We start from the raw sequence: 11060 nt of genomic DNA, 5'->3' as shown, positions 1-11060 counted from the left end.
ATATATACACACATATATATATATAAGCCTTGGAGATATATATATATGTGTGTGTGTATATATATAAATAAATAAAAGCCTTGGATGGAGGCTTTTATATATATAATATGTATTCATAATATATATATAAAAGCCTTTGAGGATGGGGCTTTGGGGTTTGGCTGGAAGTAAAAAAGGTAAGAGCACAAATGTGGGGAACATTCTTCCAGCTGTCCTGGAGATGAAAGGGGCCATAGGACAAGGCCGTTTTCTTTCCTGGCAAGGGTGCTAGTGCAGTGAGGTTGAGTGAGGTTGAGAGTGGGCAGGAACCACATCTGGAAATGTCTCTAACTTATTTAGGTCAAGGGTCCCTCTCAATTCCCTACTCTTCCCAGTCCTGCCTCTCCCCAGGAGCAGGCTGGAGGCATTTCCTTTACCTAGTATTTCACTCTTTCTCCTTAAGTTCAGCAAGTGGAGCTGACAGCACCCCAGGGGACTCCTACCATTTTCTCAGTCTCCAGGGAGATGCCTCCTGAATGAAAGGATCTAAAAAGAGATACACACACATTTATATATACGCCTTCCTGTTCTCTAAAGCACCAGAATATTTTTTGCTCTGCGCTCCCACACTCCACAGCCTCATTATCTTCTCTGAGATTTTTCTCTCCTTCCTCATACCACTGCCTCTGCTGCACCCCCACCACACACACACACACACACACACACACACAGAGTTTCCACTGTTATCTCTGAGGGCTAGGAGAGTTACTGAGAAGAGAGGAGCATTTCTAAAGCTTCATCTACCTCAATTTGGTCTTAGCCTCAATGTGTGAATACCAAGAAAGCTGTTCCCAGAAATGCTGGAGGGAACATTGCTCTTTCCCCAACCGTGTTCACTCTCCTCCAATCCTCCCATCAGTCACTGAGCCCATTACTCATTTCAAGGCTTTTTTTTAAACCTAACTTTCTTCAGTCAAAGGCAACCACAAAAACTTTGAGTTCCTTTTCCTACCCCCCAACCCTTTGCTCCATTCTCCTATCCCCCTAATTAGGGAGACTATGCTGGTTTTTCTATTTTTTCCCATTAGTGAGATACAAAGCTAACAGTAAGACACCACAGGGTGTTCAAAAAGTCAGATACATTTGTTTGTAAACAGTATTTTAGTTACTATCCAAATAATATGCTAAATGATTTTCTTCAACCTCCAAACCCCTCCTCAGGTGAAGCATTTCTAAATATAATGCAATGGGTCCAACTGTTAATCTGAAAAGTACAATAAAAACACCATGAGAGCTCTTCTGCCATCACCACCACCATCCTTGGCAAAACTCACCTTGCTCAGATCTTCCTGGGAGAATCCACCGCCATACACCACCATGACGAACTTCACAGTAGACTGGATCGGGGCCATCATGGAGAAGAAGGCCAACATCCAAAACATGTCCATCATCGCCCACGTGGACCATGGAAAGTCCATGCTGATGGACTCACTGGTGTGCAAGGCCACTGTCATTGTCTCCGCCAGTACTGGGGAGACCCGCTTCACCAACACCTGGAAGGATGAGCAGGAACACTGCATCACCATCAAGTCAATAGCTATCTCCCTCTTCTATGAGCTCTCAGAGAATGACTTGAACTTTATCAAGTAGAACAAGGATGGTTACGGCTTTCTCATCAACCTCATCAACTCCCCCGGGCATGTGGACTTCTCCTTGGAGGTGACTGTTGCCCTCCATGTCACTGACGGTGCCTTGGTGGTGGTGGATTGTGTGTCTGGTACGTGTGTGCAGACAGAGAGAGACGGTGCTGTGGCAGGCCACTGCTGAGCATAGCAAGCCTGTGCTGATGATGAACAAGATGGACCAGGCTCTGCTTGAGCTTCAGCTGGAGCCTGAGGAGCTTACCAGACCTTCCAGCACGTTGTGGAGAATGTCAGTGTCATTTCTACCTACGGGGAGGTTGAGAGTGGCCCCATGGGCAACATCATGATCGACCCTGTACTTAGGACTGTCAGCTTTGGGTCTGGACTCCACAGTTGGGTCTTCACCTTGAAGGAGTTTGCAAAGATGTATGTGGCCAAATTTGCTGCCAAGGGCAAGGGCCAGCTGGGGCCTGCTGAGCAGGCCAAGAGAGTGGACGACATGATGAAGAAGCTGCGGGCTGACCTGTATTTTGATCTAGCCAACAGTAAATTCAGCAAGTCAGCCACCAACCCTGATAGCAAGAACTACCACAGATATCCTGCCAGCTCATGTTAGGTCCTATTTTCAAGGTGTTTGATGAGGTTCATGAATTTCAAGAAAGAGGAGACAGCAAAGCTATGCCTTCAGCCATGTGTTCTTAGGTCTGGTGTCCACTGGCCTGAAGGTCAGGATCATGGGGCGCAACTACACCTCTGGGAAGAAGGAGGACGTGTACCTGACGCCCATCCAGAGGACAATCTTGATCATGTGCTGTTACATGGAGCTGATTGAAGATGTGCCTTGTGGGAACATGGTGGGTCTGGTGGGTGTAGAACAGTTCCTGGTGAAGACTGGCACCATCTCTACCTTTGAGCATGCCCAAAACATGCAGGTGATGAAGTTCAGCCTGAACCCCATTGTCCAGGTTGCTGTGGAGGCCAAGAATCTGGCCGACCTTCCCAAGCTAGTGGAGGGGCTCAAACAGCTGGCCAAGTTAGACCCTATGGTGCAGTGTGTCGCTGAGGAGTCAGGGGAGCATACCATTGCAGGCACTGAGGAGCTGCACCTGGAGATCTGTCTGAAGGACCTGGAGGAGGATCACACAAGCATTCCCATCAAGAAAGCTGACCCCGTAGTCTCATACCATGAGACTGTCTGGAGTTGAATATGCTCTGACTGTCTGGAGAACTCTGTTCAAGTTCTCCAACAAGCACAACCAGCTGTACATGAAGGCACGGCCCTTCCCTGATGGCCAGACATTGACAAGGGTGAGGTATCCGGGGCCAGGGCCAGGAGCTCAAGCAGCGGGCCCACTATCTGGCCAAGAAGTAGAAGTGGGATATGGCCGAGGCCCACAAGATCTGGTGCTTTGGCCCGACGGCACTGGCCCCAATGTCCTCATTGACATTACCAAGGGTATGCAGTATCTCAACAAGATCAAGGATAGTGTGGTAGCTGGCTTTCAGTGGGCCACCAAAGAGCAGGCTCTGTGTGAGGAAAACATGCATGACGTGTACTTTGATGTCCATGTGACCCTGCATGCGGACGCCGTCCACTGTGGGAGTGACCAGATCATCCCCACTGCCTGGTGCTGCTTTTACAGTAGGAAGCTGACCACCCAGCCCTGGCTTATGGAGCCTATCTACCTTGTGGAGACTCAGTATCTGCAACAAGTGAAATTGGTGTCATCTATGAAGTCCTGAACAGGAAATGAGGTCATGTCTTTGAGAAGTCCCAGGTGGCTGGCACCCCCATCTTTGTTGTGAAGGCCTACCTACCTGTGAATGAATCCTTTGGCTTCACTGCTGACCTGATGTCCAACACTAGTGGTAAGACCTCCCCCCAGTGCATTTTTGACCACTGGCAGGTCCTGCCCAGGGATCCCTTCCACAACAGCAGCCACCCCAGCCAGGTGGTGGCCAAAACACAGAAGTGAGAAGGCCTGAAGGAAGGCATCCCGGCCCTGGATAACTTCCTGGACAATTTGTAGGCAGCCCTCCCCTGCAGCCCACCACCCTGGGTGGGACTCAACACAGCCCCTGCACACAGCTGACAACTGACCATAGCAACAAGCCCCCACATTCTCCATGACACCTTGAGACTGTCTGGTGATGCTCCACCTGACAGGTGCTGGGTCACACTCAGTGCCATCACTCAACATGAACTCTTGATGCCATTTCTTTTGATATTTATTTCAAGATTTCAGAAGCAACAGAAATGCCCTGACAGCAGGGACTTATTTGGCCGGTGGGGAAGTGGGATGAGACACTCAACACTTTTTTTTTTCATTTCAGAAACTCAAATGTCCAAAAAAAAAAAAGAAAAGAAAGAAAGAAATGAAAGAAAAAGAAATATTAATGCACTAAGAGGTTTATTTTGGGTAAATGGCCCATAGTGGATTTTTTCTCAGAAAGGGGGAAGGAACAAGCGGGTAGACCTTTCTCTTTGGACAGAAGCTAGAAGGCAGGAAACTTTGTGCGCTGTCACCATGAGCATCTCCAGCTGTATTAGTGCCATTAGAATAATAAATTTGATATGGTGGTGACAAAAAAAAACCACTATGAGAGTATCCAAAAATCTGGAAACATAGATAAAATTGTGTATTCATGGTACTTGTTTAGATTAACAATTAAGCCCACTATTTTAAATGGAGCGATTCCTCACCTGAAAAGTAGTTGTAACTGAAAACAGAAATATAAGTTTCTCCTGTGCTGTCTGACATTACAAACACCCTGCATATTTCCATGTGATTAAAAAAACTTAACAAGTGGACAATACGATTAGTACACATTCCCCATATAGTCTTTGGAGCTAAATGGATTAACATAAGAGATATTTATCTACACATAAATCCTCCCATGAGGATGAACAATTCAAATTCAGAATAAGCTTATAATATATTTATCAGAATATACCAAAAATAAAGATGATTTTGAATTTTGCATTTTAATAAAATCCTAGAGACCCCAATGAGAAGCCAAGTAGAAAAGGGTCATAGTGTCCTATTTCTATTTTTCTCTAAAAATAGAATTCCTTTTACATAAATATTCTATCTGTATTACACAATAAATCTAAATAAGTGAGAGAGAACTTGTGCTCAGAATCTTGTCACCTCAGCAGAGCTAACTTTTCGTTTGACACTTCTAGCTCTGGTGAGTCACTGCAATGAATACATTCTCCCATTTTCAATTTATACTATCTCAGAAGTGTGTTCCATGTAGCTATGTAGTCTTTGTAATTTGAATTTCAATACCTATACCATATTTTTAATTATTCCCCAGTTGTTGGGCATTTATTTTATGATCTTTTCCATAATAATTAACACTGTGGCCCTTATGAATTATTTCTTTAGAACCTTCTAGGAAGTAGGATTAAATAAAGATCAAGGGCCTAGATGTGAAGAGGTTTTTATTTCACTCAGTGACCAACGGGTTTGAGGGCTTTGCACATGGCCTCCCACCTTTTCCATCAGAGACAGACAATCCTCTATCAGAGGTTTATCAAGTGGCTGCAGTCCCCTACTAGAATGCTAGGACAATCTCAGAGTCAATTTCAGAAAAATGTAGGCTTAAATATTATGACCTTTAACCCATATAAGCTTGCTATATGTTGCTACCACATGATTCTCAACAAAAAGTAACACCAGCACTTTCAGATGAAAATAATTTTGCTGAAAAATAAAAGTGACCAAAGAGTGACATTTAGAAAGTTGTATGCCCCATCAATAAATGTAAAATTTGCATTTCTTTTATATTAGTGAGATTGAACTAGTTTTCATATATTTACTAGTTATTTCTTCTTGAATGAAATGTCTCTCTTTCCCCAGCTCATTTACTTGTAAGAATCTACTATTTTTGTATAAACATTTTATATAATAAAGATTTTAGGCCTTTTAAATATGTGCTAATATTTTCCAGTTTATTTTTTAATATAATTCTAACATCATGTTAATAAGCTATATCCACCTCCAATTCTCATAGTATTGCTTCAGAAAGCTTTGGATATAGACTTTGGTTCAAAGGGCAATTAATCTGTGTAAATCACTAACATACATGTTTCCATAGACAATTACACAAAATTGTCAAGTGTTGGGATTTTTACAAACCAGGATTAAATGATGGAAATATCTTTGGTCAATGCTAAATTTAGGTAGTAACTCTTTTTTTTTTTTGTACCATATAAACAGAATAATCAATTAATATAGGCTGGAACTTGAGGGAACCTCAATGTAGGTCATGGGGTTGGGGCTTGGGAATGTGGAGAGACAGGATCTGGGCCTTCTTGGGATGACATGAGATAAGGTCATGTGGTTTGGGATGGACAGATGACATGTGGACTGGAAAGAACTGAGTTAAGAGGAGTTTCTCTTTTCTGTCTTTCTACATTCTCTTCTCCAACCCTTTTCTGATCACCAGATCAGATTTCCATAGGAAGTAGTTTACAAATAGTTTTAGTGTCTCCCTTCATTTCCTTTCTCCCTTCCTCTCTTCCCAAACTCCCTTACTCCTTTTACTTTTCTTATGGCAGGACAGTGGAGTCAGACAATCTGGATCAAGGCCCTATCATTTGATTTTTTTTTAAGATTTATTTATTTGAGAGAGAGGGACAGAGGGAAAGAGAATATCAAGCAGACTCCACACTGAGCGTGGAGCCCAACGTGGGGCTCCATTTCAAGACCCTGAGATAATGACTTGAACAGAAATCAAGAGTCGGATGCTTAACTGACTGAGCCACCCAGGCTCCCCACTACCATTTGATTATTACTTGACTTTCGCCAGGTTACTTTTTGAGTCTCAGTTTCCTCATCTGTAAAATGGAGACAATAATAGTCCCTATTTCTAGAAGGCTTTAATCTTTAATGAAGATTAAAGAAGAAAGTGTTTAAATGATTAACACAGTATGGTAGACTACTTTATTCACAAATATTTGATGCTCCTACCTGGAGGAGGATTAGATTTTCCAATCCTACTGATGTCAGCCCTGGCCATTAGTCTTGATTTAGTCAATGAAATATGAATAGAGGTGACATATGACACTTCGAGGCAGAAAATTTAAGAGCCAGTACACAGTTTGCCATGTTTTCTTTTCCCTCTGCCATAATGACCAACAATGTTCCAGCCAGAAACTGTTCTATCACTCTGAGTCTCAAAGTGAAGAGGATGTAGAATAGTCACAGTCAACACACAGTGGGCATTTAGCATGGGCAAGGAAAAAAAAAAACCTTTGTTACAAGTTATAAGCCACTGAGCTTTGGGGGTTGTTTGTTATCACAGCATAACCTAGCCTATATTGATTTATAAACACAGTATCTGGCATATTTAACTTATATAATGACTGGTGAGCTGTTAGCCAAGGTCCAGCGCTCAGATAGGCGTAAAAAACATTTGAGTTCTGACCAGCCAGAACAGAACATCCTTGATCACACATGGTAACACTTCAAAATACATGAAGTTAGAACTAACAGAACTGCAAGGAAAAACAGGCAAACCCACAATTATAGTCAGAGATTTCAATACTTCTATCCCAACAATCGACTGAACAAATAGAAAATCAATAAGGACATAGAATATTTGAACAACCAATTTGATCTATTTGACATTTATAGACTATTCCATCCGACAATAGCAAAACACACATTCTTTTCAAGTGCATACAAAGCAATCATCAAGATAAACTATATTCTGGGCCATTTAATAAGTCTTAACTGAAATCATTCAGAGTACATTCTCTGACTACAAAGGAATTAGAAATCAGTAAGAGAAAGATATCTGGAAAATCCCTAAATATTTGGAAATTACACTACACAATTCTATACCTGTGTACGAATGAAGAAACAGGAAAACTAGAAAACATCTCAAACAGTATGAAAATGAAAGCACAATGCAGCAAAATTTGTGGGGTGCAGCAAAAGCCATGCTTAGAGAAGTTATACCTTAAAATCTTATATTAAAAAAGAAGAAAGTTCCAAGATCAAGAATCAAAGCTTTCAACTTAAGACGCTGTGAAAAGAAGAGACTTTAAACTAAAGTAAGCAGAAGGAAACAAATAATAAGAGCAAAAATCAATAAAATAAACACAGACAAAAGAGAAAATGAATGAAACCAAAAGCTGGTTCTTTGACAAGATCAATAAAATCAAGAGACAAGAAGAAAGAAGACACCAATATTATAAATCAAAGAAAAGACATCACTACAGATTCTATAAATATTAAAAGTATAATAAATTTATCAATAAATTTGACAACTTGAACAAATTTCTTAAAAGACACAACATTGATTCAAAAAGAAACAGAAAACCTGCTTAGCTTCATATCTATTAAATTAAATTCCTAGTATCTATTTTAAAAATTGAAGTCCTAATCTGAGCCCAAGTCTAGACCCAGAGAGCTCTACTAGTTAATTTCATCAAAAATTTAAGGAAAAATATCATCAGTTCTACATAAAGTCCTCCAAAAAATAGAGGGGAGGAGGGTGCCTGGGTGGCTCAGATGGTCAGGTGTCTGCCTTCGGATCAGGTCATGATCCCAGGGTCCTGGGATCGAGTCCTGCATCGGGCTCCCTGCTCAGCAGGTAGCCTGCTTCTCCCTCTTTCTCTCTCTCTCTGTGTCTCATTAATAAATAAATAAGATCTTTAAAAAAACATAGAGGGGAGGAAGGAATATGTCCCAACTCATTTCACGAAGCCAGCATTACTAATATCAAAACTTGTTAAAGATCTAAGAAAACCACTGACCAATATCATTCAGTAATGTACATGCAAAGATCCTTAGCAAGATATCAGCAAATTGAATCCAACAGTATTAAAAATTATACTATACCATGATCCAGTAAGTTTATTCCTAGGAAATGAATTTCAAATCAACCACAAAAATCAGTCAATGTTATTCACCATATTAACAGAATAAAGGAAAATACAATGTGATCATCTCAATAGATAAAAAGCATTTGATAAATGTTTCATTTGTAATAAAATCTGTCAGCAATTCAGGAGAACAGAACTTCCTAAAGCTGTAGATGAGGACATCTACAAAAGCCTGCAATTAACATCATATTTAATTGTAAGAGACTGCATGAGAAAACATGGGAGAAAATCTTTAAACCTGGGATAGGCAAAATTTCTTAAAAACAAGGGAAAATCATAAAGAAAGTGATAAACTGAACTTCACTGAAATATAAAAACCTCTGTTCTGAGATAATATTAAAGAAATAAACAGACAAGCTAAAAATTGGAAGACAATATTTGCAAAATGCACATTTCACAAAAGACTGGTATCCAAAATATATAAAGAACTCCTAAATTCAATAGTATGAAGATAAAACAATCCAATGAAATGAACAGATACTTGACAAATGAAGATATATAAATGGTCAGTAAACACATGAAAAGATGCTCCATATCATTAGTCTTCAGGGAAGTGCAAAGTAATACCACAATGGATCACCACTACATATCCATTAGAAAGGCTAAAATTAAAAAGACTAAAATACCAACCACTGGCAAGGACATGGAGCAATTAGAGCTGTCATACATTGCTGGTAGGAAAAAAAATGCTACAAATGCTTTGAAAAATAATTGGGCATTTTCTTAAAAAGTTAAACATACACTTATCATATAACCTACGAATCCCATTCACAGTTATTTATCCAAGACAGATGAAAATTTGTATCACTATATGCCTATACATGAATGTTTGCAGCAGCTTTACTCATAGAATTCAAAGGTGCAAACAACCCAAGTGTCTATCAACAGATGAATTAATAAATTATGAGATACTCAGAGAATATTACTCAGCTATTTATTTATTTTTTTAAAGATTTTATTTATTTATTTGAGAGAGAGAGAATGAGAGATAGAGAGCACGAGAGGGAAGAGGGTCAGAGGGAGAAGCAGACTCCCTGATGAGCAGGGAGCCCGATGTGGGACTCGATGTGGGACTTGATCCCGGGACTCCAGGATCATGACCTGAGCCGAAGGCAGTTGCTTAACCAACTAAGCCACCCAGGCACCCATTACTCAGCTATTTAAAGGAACTACTAACACATGTAACAGTATCAACGGTCAAAAGAAATTAGACATAAAAGAGTACATATATATGATTCTTTCTATATGGAATTCTAGAAAGGCGAACTCTATAGTTACAGAAAGCACATTATTTGCCTAAGACTGGGAGTTGTGGGTCAGGGAGCCTGAACTGAAAACAGGTACAAGGGAACATCTTAAGGTGATGAAAATTTGTGGTTTCTTGACTGTGGTTTTAGAATGGTTGTTATTTACTTGATAAAACTCATTAAACCATAACTTAAATTGGGTGTATTTTATGGAAATTATACCTCAATAAAATTTATCTCCTTAAAAAAGTTACAGATAGTAGTTTAAGGGCACACACACTGAACCTATCAGCTTGGGTTGGAAACCAATTCCCACTCTTACTAGTTGTGCGACCTTGGACAAATTACTTAAACTCCCTTTGCCTCAGTTTTAGCACCTGTGGCAGTAGGATAATAACAGTACCTACTTCACAGGATTGTTATAAGGATTAAATGAATTACACACATAAAGCTCTTAGATCAAATGACAAATATTAACATTATTACTGTAATTTTTATTTGTCACCTGGCCATTCACAGAAAGGCCCAAATATTTGAAAATGGCCCACTCTGTGTTGTTCACTCTTCTTCATCACATCTTATTCATTGTTCATCTCCAGTATCAAGCACAGGATGATAGACATAATGGGTATTTGATAAATATATTTTTTTAGTGGATGAACTGTTTAATGAATAAACACTTATTGTACACGTTGCATAAAATATATAGTGATAGAGAGTTTCTGTTTGGGGTGACAGAAAAGTTTTGATGATGGTTGTACAACATTGTGAGTGCAGTTAATGCCACTGAAATATACGGTTAAAATGGCATACTTTATATTATATCTATTTTACCACAATAAAAGAAAAAAATGTATATATACCTAATGAAAAAACCTACAGCTTTGCATTTCAGCTCTGCAGAGGCGATATATAACCTCAGAAGAGTCATTATAATTCTTTTGTCTGTGGCTTAAATGTGGAGGAAGATGTTCATTTGTAGTGTCTTTTAAGGTCTTAAGATGGGGATATTGTGAACATCTTGACGGAAAAAGTGAAAATTTGGATCTACCATGGGGTGCATTAATAATCAAAAAAGCTTGATCTATCAAGCATTTGTCTAGTAAGATTAAAATTTCCACCAACTAAACTACAGCTTACTTCCCACACTAAAGCTATAAAAATATAAGAGATTCAGCACCTATTCGTAAAATTATGAATTGAAATATCTTGAGTTCCGGTGTTACGTTGTTCAATAACTATATGATTAACACTCTTCTTATTTCAAACTTATGTAACATGATTTGCTTG

General features: G+C 39.6%; 1 pseudogene; it reads left to right on the top strand.

The window, feature by feature from the left end:
• Positions 1–1314: 1314 nt before the first annotated feature.
• Positions 1315–3907, top strand: LOC112819988 (elongation factor 2-like; annotated as a pseudogene).
• The last annotated feature ends 7153 nt before the right edge of the window (positions 3908–11060 follow it).

Source organism: Callorhinus ursinus, unplaced genomic scaffold, assembly GCF_003265705.2.
Source record: "Callorhinus ursinus isolate GAN/ISIS: 27379988/994484 unplaced genomic scaffold, GSC_fseal_2.0 scaffold1, whole genome shotgun sequence".
Lineage (NCBI taxonomy): Eukaryota > Metazoa > Chordata > Mammalia > Carnivora > Otariidae > Callorhinus > Callorhinus ursinus.
The sequence above is the reverse complement of the archived record's forward strand: the minus strand, read 5'-3'. Positions and strand labels throughout refer to the sequence as shown.